General features: G+C 35.0%; 1 protein-coding gene across 10 annotated transcripts in view; it reads left to right on the top strand.

Moving 5' to 3' along the window:
- The window catches only part of Rnf111 (ring finger protein 111), a 120,887-nt gene that overhangs the window by 49,428 nt on the left and 57,860 nt on the right, over window positions 1-13,599 (top strand). The gene's annotated exons all lie outside the window — the stretch shown is intronic.

Genomic DNA, 13,599 nt, shown 5'->3' with positions numbered 1-13,599 from the left:
ATAGTTTGTTACTTTGTGTTTTTTAGTCAGAAATATTCATGTCAGTAGAAACTATGTTGTTCATATTAAACAATAGTCTTTGGTTATGTTTGTGAGGCAAAACAGATGAGAAGGAAGTCCTTTTATTCTGAAAATAATTTAGATTTATTTAAGTTTGAATTATTTTACTTTGGTCAGTCTTGCCATTTAACTTTGAAAAATGACTTTATCATCTCTTCGTCATTTGTTTGACACCTATGATTTACAGTCTTAGTCAAGAATTAGCCGGGGTGTTCACGAATTGGTTTGAATAATATTGTAGAAAAAATTATGAAGAGTCTCTCCTTGATTATCAGCAGTGCTATCTTATGTGTGTATGGATCCTTCTGTCTCTTTTTCCCAATTGGTTGCTGTCTGTTGATCACTTGCTTGTTTCTAGTTGTTTCACTAGAAAGAGTTGATTTTTTTTTTTTTTTTTCTTTCTTTCTTTTTTTCTCTGGGGGTTGTGCTGTATTGCCCAGGCTGGCCTCGAACTCCTGGGTGCAGGCCGTCCTTGTACTTCAGACTCCCCAGTATCTGGGACTACAGTTGTGTACCACCACTGCACCCCGGTTTAGAGTTGGTTTTTGAAGAAAGGTATAATAAAAATAATTTCATTTCAGTGAAAAATGTTAATATCATTTTGGTACTCTATTTACAGATAATTGAGACATAGCTGTACTGATCTTGAAGAGAACAACAGATTAAGTGTATAAAAAGCAAAGAAATAGTCATTTAGCAGATACTCTTAAGTAGTTATTTTTATTTTCAAAGAAAAACCATGAAGTAAAAAACTCACGGAATCACAAACCATTTATTTATATTTTAGACATTCCTTTTATTTTTGTTAAAGAGGGACTTTGGTATCATGATTTACTTAAGGCATATTTATATTTGCCCATTTTGACCCCCTCACCTTAGACTAGGACTTCAATAGGTAAAAAAATGATAGCACAAACAATGATAGTAGTTCAAATATGCTCTTAACTTTGGGAGTGATATCTTTGAAAGTATAGAACTAGAGACAGAAATCAGAATTTTTTAATTTATTTTTGAAATCTGGATTTTAGAATTGGATCTTTGAGTTTATTGTTGAACTTTCTTGATCTTCATAGCTTTCTCAGCTATTAAAATGAAAAGTTTAGGATAGATAACATTTATTCTAGATTCCAAACTTAATGGCTTGTATTTTAGTTAGGTGTTTGGGGTATTTATTGTTGTATTCATCATGAAGAATTCCCAAAAAGAAATAATATGTCTCTTCCATCCCTTCCAGTCATGGAGGTTTATTTAGAAAAGTTGATACATATTCAGTGGAGAATGGGTGTGATCTCAAGAGAGAAAGGTCTTTGGGGTAAAGCAAGGAATATGCTTTCAAGGGAGAATGTGCACTATCTGTAGAGGGAGAGACAGCCTATATATGTTTTACATATGTATAAAACCTATGATGAAGCAGTGTTTGTTGTTCTAGGCAGTATTGCTCCTGGTAACTGTTTTCAGATCATTCCAAATAGCCTTTCTTTCCGAAACTTGTAATTATTGGTCAGTAAAAGTTCAGAATTACATTTGAGTGTCTGATATCTCTGTTCTTTCTTAAATCCCATAGATTCGTGGTAACAGCCTGCCCAGGTTGCTGCAGGTACTCAATTTATACCGGTAGATGAAGAGAGCTACAGATGATTAAAAACTAATGCTTTGCTGAGTTTACATTTTAAATTGAGATACTATCCTATTTAGTCTCTCAGAATTTATAGGATGTCTCATGTTCCTAGGCACTGTCACTGATCTTCAGTAGAAAGGCACTCTGCCTTCATGGAGTAGACATTCTTTTGGGCAGAAACAAAATTATCAAATAGTTTCAGGTGGTGGTAAGTGCCAAGAAGAAAGTAAGACCACAAAATAAACAAAGAATGGAAGGTGGGGTTCTACTACGGATTGGGTGGTGAGGGTAGCCATTTTTTAGAGGTAATAATTTTGATTTTTGACTGGAAAGAATCAGCCATAGTGACAGTCTGGAGGAAGAGTGTTATAGATGACAGAAACAGCAGATGCATTAGTTTGGGTTATTCTGGAGAATTTTCAAGTGTAAATTAATTGCTTGATTTGTCAAACTTTTCAGAATTGTAGATAGATGATATAAACAGATTAACATTACTTTATGTGTAGCAACCTAATATGAATTGACCTTGTTTAAATCCAGACTCAAATCAATTGTAAAATGTCATCTTTGAAACACTTGGAAGAATCTAAATGTGAATGAGTATCAGATGATATTAAAGAGTTGTGTATTTTTGATAAGGCTGTTAATGACATATTTTGTAAGAGAATGCCCACAGTTTTTAGATATGAAGATGGAGGAATGAGGGAGAAAAATGGTAGATGTGTGGTATTTGTTTAAAAATACTTTTATGCAAAACTGGGAGTGAGATAGATGAAACGAATATGGCACAGTCTGTGTGTGTGTGTGTGTGTGTGTGTGTGTGTGTGCTGGGGATTTAACCCAGTTGTGCTTTACCACTGAGCTACATTCCCAGTCTTTCATATTTTTTATTTTGAGATAGGGTCTTTCTAAGTTGCTTAGGGCCTTGCTAAGTTGCTCAGACTGGCCTTGAACTTAAGTCCTCTTTCAGCCTCCTGAGTTGCTGGAATTACAGGCAATGCACCCCTGCCCTCAGCTTTTTCCAAGTAATATTTTGTTTATTAGTGAGCCAATTACTATCCATAAATTGTTTTAAAAGTTCATTTCAAAAAGCTTAAAATGAAAAACATCATTCTCCCATGCCATTCTCTTAATTCCCTAGTTCTACCCCATGAGCAGAAACATTATACCTTTTAAAAACGATTTTTCTAGGGGGAGGGAATATAGCTCAGTGTAGAGCACTTGCCGGGTATACTGTAGGCCCTGGATTTGATCCCTAGCAGCTTGTACTGTACTTCTTTCCCTTTTTTGGGAGGTAGGAGTGCTGGGAATTGAACACAAGGCCTTGCACATGCCAGACATATACTCTACCAGTGAGCTGCACCCTTAGCCCCTACTTTCATATTTTGTTGTAGTGTGCTTGTATTTCTATCCCGTCTTTTTTTTCCCAGTTGGGATCTTGCTTTGTTGTCTGTTTACTTTTGATATTAATTTTTGGTTTCTTTCTTTCTTTTTTTTGATGCTGGGAATCGAACCCAGGGCCTTGTGCTTACAAGGCAAGCACTCTACTGACTGAGCTATCTCCCCAGCCCCCTGGTTTCTCATTTTTTAAAGAAAAAAAAATTTTTTTTTTTTTTTTTTTTTTGGCGGTGCTGGGGATTGAACCCAGGGCCTTATGCTTACAAGGTGAGCACTCTACCAACTGAACTATCTCCCCAGCCCAAAGAAATATTTTTTTTAAAGGTAAGAAGGTACCAAATTCTCAAAATGCAAAGAATGTACATGGAAAAAATGAAACTCCTCGCCATCCTTGTCTTCTTACTATCTAGTTCTTTTCCCTGGAGATATATTTTCTCTGAATATTTTATATGTGTATTCAGATCAGCAGTTCTCAAATTGTGGTCTGTGGACTCTTGAGGAGACCTTGGAGCATTTCAGGAGGTTTTCCAGGTTGAAAGTATTTCATAATACTACTCAGTTCTTATTTGCTGTGTAACTGTTGTCAACTCTAGTTGACATTTGCACTGATGGTGCAAAAGCAGCTGTGGTATGAATCAAGATAGTGGCAAAAATGCACTAATAATTATATTCTTCAGCACTATACATTTACCTTAAAATTGCCAATTTCACTTAAAAATGTTCTTTATAAGCAGAAAAATTATTAATTTTGTTAATCTTGAATCTTGTTCACAAGTCATATTCCATGTGGCAAAATGGAAAGGATGTTACAAAACTCTTTTGCATTTCAAAGTATGATGTTGGTCTTAAGGAAGAGAACTTGTGTGATGGAGTTGCATTTCAAACAGTGAATAGTCACTTTTTTCATGGAACATTTTTACTTGAAAGAATGGCAAATTATAGTTGTTTAAACTTGGGTATTTGCTCTTTTTCTCAAAAGTAAATGAAGTGAACCTGTCACTTCAAGGAATACAACTGACACGATTTATTGCCAAGACAAAGTTTATTTTTTGAAGCAAATATCACATTTTGGAAAACTTATATCTACCACTGTGAACTTGGCAACTTCTTGGGACTTTCTGATAAGATTGATGGTGATAATAACAAATTTGTTTCTGTGTTTTGTTGTTAAATAAAATGTGTGCTTGGAAGATGTGCATCATTCAGTATTCTTTGAATGATTACTACATAATATTTCAAAACCATGCAGGTGAAAGATCTACATAAAGTATAAGTAGATTTTTAATGAAATGGTATAAAAGTTTCATTATGATAGTTTTTGATTACACATTGCACCTAACCTTTATGAACCTCTCGTCAAGTTTTGAAACTGGTCTCTCTTCCCAGTTCTTGGTGGTAAAATCATATTTAAATATGTAAACAAATACAGTTTTCACATATTTGGTGAATAGATTTATTTCACAAAACCAAAGTCCACTTTAACACCTATGTTCTTTAATATAGACTACTTTAAGAAAATCTTGTGATGTAAGATTTTGTTAGAGAATACCTACAAAACATGGTATATTATCAAGGATTTAATTGTCTTTTCTATGAAATCACATTTTTAAAAGAACTAAGTATAGTATTGCTTGAATACACCATTTTATTTTTATAACCCATCTTCCTACCATTCCTCTGATATGATTTTATTCTTATTCTTCTTGTAGGGACTCGTTTGTTAAATTTGGGTTTCTTCTCTGGAATCAGTAGTTATCTTCTGTCTTCACATAGTATTTAGTTAGTACTTTCTTATTTTGTAGCAGTTACATTCTATTAGATCTTTTACATTCTCCTGCTGTGAAGTCCAAGTTTCTGGAAATGTCTATGATAATACTAGAAATTATGGTTCAGTGACATAATAGTCTTATATAGGAGCTGAAGTCATGAGCAAAACTCCTCAAACCATGCATTCAGTTTTGAGAGAGAGAAAGAGAAAGAGAGAAATTGGGGGAGATAGATAGATATATCAAAGTTAGTAAATTATAATCCAGTCTTTGGTGTCAGGCCATAGGCAAGTTGCTTAACTTCTGTAATCCTCAGTTCCCTGGAGAGAATAGTTTTTTAGTAAGGATAAAATGAAATAAAAACCTGGCATATAATTTCTTATAGGCCTTAACTGATCTGACTCTGGACTACCTCTGAGCCCATTGTGTACCATTTCCCTTTTTTCCACAACCTCCCTCCCCCCTTCTCTGTATGTTAGACCTGTAACAGATCTTTCCTTACTTTTTCCTCTGCCAGTAATACCCTCTCTAGAACTTTGGCTTGACTGGTGGTTATTTTTTCTTAGAATTTAGTTCATTAGCTTGAGAGAAACTTACTGATGATCAGCTTTTACCATTTGTTTTATTGCTTTAAGAGCACATATTTTTTCTTTAATTACATCTTAAATGTTTGTCTACTCTTTTGTATGTATGAAATTTCCATGCAAGCAAGGACTATTTCTTTCTTTCTTTTTTTTTTGAATGGTATTGAGGATTGAATTCCGGAGGGATGCTCCACCACTGAGCTACATCCCACTTCTTTTTATTTCTTTTGAGACAGGATCTTGCTAAGTTGCTGAGGCTGGCCTCAAACTTGAAATTGTCCTGCCTCAGTCTCCCAAGAAGCTGGGATTTCACGTTTGTACACTGTGTCTAGATGAGTTCTAGGTCTTGTTTGTGGCTCTGCCCCAGTACCTAGAATACTACCTCATGGTCTTTTGATACTTTTAAATGAAAAGACTTAAGTGATAGCCTTGTACATGTTAGGCAAATACTCTACCTGTGAACTATATCATTTTTTTTTCTTTTGTATCAGAGATTGAATCCAGAGGGCGCTTAACTACTGAGTCACATCCTCATTCCTTTTTAAAAAATTTTTTTCTTTTTTTTTTCTTGTGGTGTTGGGGATTAAACACAGGGCCTTATGCATGGGAGGCAAGCACTCTACCAAATGAGCTGTATCCCCAGCCATAATTAAAAAAAATTTTTTTTAAATTTTGTTTTAGTTGTTGGATTGATCTTTATTTTTTATTCATTTATTTATATGTGGTGCTGAGAAGTGAACCCAGTGCCTCACATGTGCCAGGCAGGTTCTCTACCACTGAACCACAGCCCCGGCCCTCAGCCCTTTTTAAAATATTTTATTAGAGACAGGGTCTCACTGAGTTGCTTAGAGCCTCACTGAGTTGCTTAGAGCCTCGCTAAGTTGCTAAATCTGGGTTTTAATTCATGATCCTCCTTCCTCAGCCTCCTGAGTCACTCACTGGGTTTATAGGAGTGCTCCTAGCTGGTTTTGGTTCTTGCTACAAGAATTTTCACTTCATGGTCTGATTACACTGGTCCAAGGAAGCAAAAAAGGCATTTAGTCACAGATAACCTTGGAAATTCTTGAAATTGCCCATAAAATAGAAAATATAGACATACAGACTCTTCATGTCCAACAGTTCAGTTTTTCCTTCAGCCTTGGAACAAATCAAATTTTCATTGTTTAAAAAACTAGATAAAGTAGTAGGCCTATGTGTACGGCCCATGATGTGGGGAAGCTAAATGGCTCTAAACGGTAGTCTGATGTCACAGGAAGATGCTTCTATCATGACAGACATATAAGAAGTGAGACCAACTAGAGGATAGAAAAGTTTTATCTTCCATTGTGCATTTATTTCAGGCATATAATTAGTGAGTAGAATGGCAAGCATGTGATTTAAATATTTTCTTCTTCTTATAGTTAAATTCATTGTATATGTATGATTTCTATCCACAGGTATTCTCCCTAGTTTTCAGTATGCTTTTAATTTCAGTTATTAAGATGTCAGTATTCCTGTTTTTCTCTTATTTATTTTCTCTTTCTAATTAATATTATCTAGGTTACATATTTTGACTGACCTAAATCATATATGCAGAGCAAAAACAAATTTTTATCTAAATAAGGTTGTAGTACTTTCAGGAGAGATTGTTTCCTTGGGCAGTTTTGCTCCCTGTAGTAGAGCCTACATTCTTAGGACAGTAATTCTGTTTTCTAATTTAGTTTTCTGGTTTTATTTTGTTATTCTGACCTTTGCTTTGGCTTTAACAGTTCAGGGGTTTGGTCTTATCTTCTAGAGGGATTTGAAGTTCAATCAAATAAGAAGTTAGACTAACCTTAGGCTGGTGTACCTAGAGAATAGAAGACCTACCCGCTCTCCCCAAAGGATGGGGGAGAAACTCAGGGGAAGGAAACTTGTGGACTTTTTTTTTGTGGATTATTTCTAAAAACAGATGAACTCTTCCAACTTTAAAAACAACAATAAAAGCTATCTGTGCATGTATTATTTTGTTTGCTGTTTACAACAACGCTTTTTCAGTAAATATTTCCATCCGTCAGAATAAATTTAGGCACAGAGGGTTAGTAACCATCACAACAGTGATAGGATTGTAGGGATTTGAATCAGTAAGTTTTTGAGTCACCTGAGTAAGAAATCCTAGTATTCAGGAATTCACTATTTCTCTGTTGCTTTCTAAGGAAAACAGTAAGGTTTATTTATTTAGTGGTACTGGGGATTGAACCTAGGGCTTTTATGCATGCTTTACCCCTGAACTACATTCCCAACCCGGTGAGGTGTATTTATTTCCAGTGGACATAGCTATTATCAAAAGAGAGAATAGAGCTGGGCATGTACCACCAGTGACTGGGGAGGCTGAGGCAGCAGAATCATGAGTTTGAGACCAGCCCCAGGAACTTGGAGAGGTCCTATGCAACTTAGTGGGACCCTGTCTCAAGAGAAAAAATAGAAAGGACTGGTGATGTGGTTCAGTGGTTAAGTGCCTCTGGACTTAATCACCTCATCCCCCCTGCCCCCCCCCCCAAAAAAAAAGAGAGAATTGGTGATTTTTTTATTTGGGTGGTAAAATTAGGGGGAACAATTTCTTTGTGCTTTTCTCTGTATTCTTCCTTTTCTATAGTGAATTTATTTAAAAATCAACTAATCAATGCATAATTTATATACATTAGGAGGCACCCATTGTACCATACAGTTTGGTGAGTTTTGACGAATGTATGCATCCATGTAATGAAGCACCTCATTTAGGAAATAGAACTTTCCATTACCCTAGAAAGTTCTTTTGTGCTCCTTTGTCATCATTTACCTCCATTCCCAGGCAACCACTGATCTGAGTTTTGACACAATAGATTAGTTTTCTTTTTTTATATTTGTCAGGCATTAAAAAAGGGTGGGGGGACTGGGGATGTAGTTGGTAAAGTGCCCTTTGATTCAATCCCCAGTATCTAAATAAATAAATGAAACTTCATATGTATAGAATCTTACACTTTTGCTCTTATGTCTGAACTTTTTTTATCAGATATTTTTCCCTGTAGCATTTGATTATGAAATACTGCAAATACTAGAAAAATTGAAAGAATTCTGCAGTGAATGCCTATCTCCCTGCCACCCACATTCTACAAGTAATAATTTACTCTTTTTTACTTTATTACATTTTTAGTCATCTATCTGTTCCTCAAACCATCCATCAGTCAGGCCTTTTAAAAATTTATTTAAAAATAAGTTTCAGCTTAGGATATAACTCAGTAGTAGATCTGCTTAGCATGTGTAAGGCCCGGGTTCAATCCTCAACACCCCAATAAATAAATAGATAATTGGGGGGGCATCAATGCATTTTACCTGCAAAAACTGTAGCTTTTAGTTCATTAAGTAGAGTTGAACATTTGTTCATAGTTCTTTGGTTTTAAAGTAGATTTTACATTTGGTGAAATGCACATGTTAAGTGTACCATTTGTTGTTTTGCCACATGCATGCATTTGCATTAATTCTTTTTCCATATATATTTTTAATATTTTTAGTTGTAGATGAACACAATACCTTAATTTTTACGTGGCGCTGAGGATCGAACCAAGTGCCTCACACGTGCTACGCAAGCGCTTTACCACTGAGCCTACAACCGCAGTCCTCCATATTTTTTTATTGGTGCTTTATTTGGGATTCATTGTTACATGTTCATACATGGACACAGTATAACAATATAATTCAGTTTGGTCAGTTGTGTTACCCACATTCTAATGAAGAATATTGACCATAACCATCACCTCAAAAAGTTCCCGTGTTCTCCTTCATTAATCCTTTTTCCTGTTCCTTATCAATACAACCATTGTTCTGTTTTCTTTTTCACCTTAGTTTAAGTTTGGCTGTTCTAAAACTTCATATAAATGGAACCATACAGGTACTTTTTGTCTGAATTCCTTTTTTTTTTTTTTTTTTTTTCTTGGTACTGGGGATTGAACCCAGAGTTGCTTTACACGGAACCACATCCCCAGCCATTTAAATTTTTTTTTTTTATTTTACTTTGAGACAGAATCTAAGTTGCTTATGACCTTTGATAAGTTGCTGAGGCTGACCTTGAACTTGTGATCCTCCTGCCTCAGACCCTCAAGTGGCTGGCTGTTATTAGACATGCATGCATGGCTGTGTCTAATTTCTTAAAGATGGTGTTTTTGGGGACTGGGGAGATAGCTCAGTTGGTAAAGTGCTTGCCTTGCAAGCACAAGTCCCTGGGTTTGATCTCCAGCACCGCAAAAAAAAAAAAAAAAAAAAAAAAGGTGTTTTTGAGGTTTCATACATATTATAACATGTATCAGTAGTTCTTTGTTATTGCTATTTGTTATCCCATTGTATCTATATATCATAATTTGTTTATTCACTTGTTGAAGATTATTTTTCCTTCAGTTTTTGCTATCATGAGTAAAACGATGAATTCATACGAGTCTTGCTGGGGATATAACTCTTTGCTAGAGCACTTGCCTAGAATATGTGAGGACTTAGTTCAATTCCCAGCACCACAAAAAGAAAAACAAAACAAAACAAAACAAACAAAAAACAGATTTTTTTTTGGTGTACGAATTTTCAAACCTTGCCATGAGTTTACTGGGTACTAGATTAGATTTATATAAAACTAAATTTATTAGAAGTTGCCAAAGAGCTTTTTTTGGAGTTCTAATTGTGGTACATATTTGCCAACATCTGGTGGTTCTAGTCTTTTTACTTTTAGCCTTTTGTTGGCTGTGTAGTGGTATCTTACTATGGTTTTAATTTTGCATTCCTCTGATAAATAAAGATATTGAGCATTTTTAATGTATTTCACCTCCTTTGAGAAGTATTTGCTAACATCTGATCACATTTTTTTTTTTTTTTTTTTTTTTTTTTTTGTGTAGCTGGGGATTGAACCCAGGGCCTTGTGTTTGCAAGGCAAGCACTCTACCAACTGAGCTATATCCCCGGCCCCTGATCACATTTTTTTCAGACTCAAATATTAAAGTTTTCTGTTCTTATCAAATTTTAAAGATTCTTTGTAAATCACCATCTCTGGTCACTTCTGTTAAAGCAGAATGGGATAAAGTTAGTTCTATTAGCATCTTCCCTTACTTTAACAAAGATTATTCTCTCAAAATATGAACCAAGCAATCCTTCTCAAATAATGACATGTGAAATGTATGATGATAACACAAAGGACAGGAAAGGAGTAAATAGAATTATATTGTTTTAAGTTTCTTACATTACACATGAAGCAGTATATTAGAACTATACCAGAGTTAGAGCATTTTTGTGTGTCTCAGGATATTATTAGATGATTTGAATCTAGGCAAATTGATATTCAGTGAAAAAAAAAAAAAAACCCTCCCCCTATGATGTGTGTCCTCCCTCCCTCTTTCCATCCCTCCCTTTTTCTGTCTCTACCAGAGGGAGAGAGAGAAAAAACTTATAGGACTTTATAGAAACATTTATATTTTATTTTATTTTATTTTATTTAGGAGTTGTTAAATAGTTAACTGGGTGGAATGGGGTTGGTTGTAAATAGGTGAGAGAGAAGGTTCTAGAAACAGAACTTTAGTGACTCTTTCTGCTGAGAAACAGTGTGGAGAAGAGTAGCCAGCAAAAGACTCCAAAATAAGAGAACCAGAAGACTGTGGAGTAGGATAAGGAAGGGCTCCCAGCCCTGGCAGGATGGTAAGGATGGATCAACAAGAAAAGAGGCCCAGATTGAAAGGTCACTGGTACAAGTCAGAGCTACTGCTCCTCCATGAGCCTTGGTTGCCTCTCTGGACTTGGGAGGCTCAGGAAACATTTTTTTTCATATTTTTCTAATTAAATATTTCATATTTAATTAGAAAATTTTTTCATATTTTTTTAATTAAATTTTTTTTATTTTTACAGACTGCACTTTGATTCATTGTACACAAATGGGGTACAATTTTTTATTTCTATAGTTATACACAATGTAGATGCACACCATTCATGTAATCATACATATATACATAGGGTAATACTGTCTCATTCTGCTATCTTTCTGTCCCCCACCCCCTCCCACCCCATTTTCCTTTACACCATCCAAAGTTCCTTCATTCTTCAACCCCCCTCTCCCTGTCACCCCCTCTTGTTATATATCATCATCCACTTATCAGAAAAAACATTCAGCCTTTTGTTTTTTGGGCTTGGCCTATTTCACTTAGCATGATATAGGAAACATTTTTATTTTAAAATAATTTTGCTGATTATTCTAAGTTTTTATGATTATTTTCAGGTTCTCATTTTGTCATTCAGGTTATATGCAGTTCTTTTCCAGCATTGTATCTTTCAAGAATATGATGAGACTTTTATTTTTCCCTCATATGAAATCATGGCTAAAAACAATTTAGAATACATGTTGTAATTAATTTTTAATTATAAACCTCATTTTATATTGCCAACTACACATTTCTAGACAAGGTTAGCATTAATTTTTAATATTTGTCTTTTAAGTAAGGAATATTTTTGAAATTAAAAAATAAACCCATTAGGTGTAAATATAAATGCTTTACGAAAATAATTATTTTTGAAAACAAACATTTACATTGGGAAGAATTGCAAATTGTCTCTCTGATCATCAGATTTTATCTTTCAGTCTTTCAGGTAACTTGCTTTATACATTTTTTTGTATTCTTCATCTTTAAATGTATGGTTTCTTCAGTGAATCTCTGCTACAGAGAATAGGCAATCCAAGTGTTCTTTCTTCCCATTTCACTCTCTTGCCTTTTTTTCTTTCTGGAAAACCTTTTTGTATAATTTTACCTTCAAAATGAAATTAGGTTCTACTCCTGTTTGTTTTGTTTCTGTGCATATATCATACCACTTAGTATATACTGCATTTTATCAAAATTGACTCTTTTTTTCCCCCCCTCTTCGTGGTGCTGGGGAATTGAACTCTGGGCCTTGTGCATGCTAGAGCAAGCACTCTGTCAACTGAGCTATATCCTCAGCAACTTATACTGCATTTTAATTACCTTCTGATATGTTTCCCTAATTGTTAGACTATAACTTCTTAAGGACAGGTCTATGACTATTCATCTTTGTAGTTAAAATACCTGGAACATTCTAGAATATTTAAAGTATTCAGAAAGTGTTTATTGGCTAGAGTATTAATTTTTTGGGGCTATTGTAACAAAATAGCACAGACCAAGTGAGTTTCACAGTTCTGAAGGCTGTAAGTTCAAGATCAAGGTATCAGTAGTTGGGTTTCTCCTGAGCCTTTCTCAGTGATTTATAGATGTGCTGCCTTCTTGTGGTGTATTCACCCAGTCTTTTGTCAGTGTGGAAGCATCCCTGGTGTTTCTCCAGTGTTTCTAACTTTCCCATTGTAAGTACACCTGTCTCAATGGATTAGGACCCACCCATTTGACCTCATTTAGCATTAGTTACCTCTTTAAAGGTTTTATATCCAAATGCAGTCGCATTTTGAGGTGCTAGGCTTAGGACTTCAACATATGAATTCTGAGGGACACAAATCAATCCAAAACATACCAGTACTTAGACTTGGTGTATGTTGCAGCTGAAGATGATTTCTTATGGTTCAAAACCAATCCGAGGTTGTCAAAGTTAGAACCAAAGAGTCTTTGTTTGTATAAGAACAAGTGGCTTACTTCTAGTGTTTTGTCTTAATTTCTACTTAGGTAATTATAGTCCTTAATGATAAGGACTATCATGATAAGACCTTATATTGTAGCCTTTAGTGCTTTGAAGTACTACCTAGTTGTTCTTGTTTAATAATAGACTTTATTTTCCTCTTCAAGTCATAAAAATATAGATAAAACACATACGTATATATATTTGTGTATATGTATGCTTTTTGTACATACTGGCTTATTATGCATGATTGCTGAATATTTTAACGCAAGAAGTGTGTTGATTTGCAAAATTGTCAGTTGTAATTATTGAAGGTGACACAATTCAGTAATTTTCCTATAACAATTCCCTGAATTATATGTAATTTCCCTATGTAGACAGATGCCTGGCTATCCTGGTGGTCCTTTCTTTTTCCTTGGTAGCCCCAGATTTAGATCCCTCTTCCCTTCCATGAAATAAGACTTTTGGAAATATTGGGAGTGTAAGGGAATGGGCAGTAAGATTGGAGAGTAGGATAAACTCCATAGTCACCCAATTTGGCTCTTACCTTTTTGAGTGATGGGTGGAACTTAGT

The sequence above is a fragment of the Sciurus carolinensis genome, chromosome 2 (genome assembly GCF_902686445.1).
Source record: "Sciurus carolinensis chromosome 2, mSciCar1.2, whole genome shotgun sequence".
NCBI classification, from domain to species: Eukaryota; Metazoa; Chordata; class Mammalia; order Rodentia; family Sciuridae; genus Sciurus; species Sciurus carolinensis.
The sequence above is the reverse complement of the archived record's forward strand: the minus strand, read 5'-3'. Positions and strand labels throughout refer to the sequence as shown.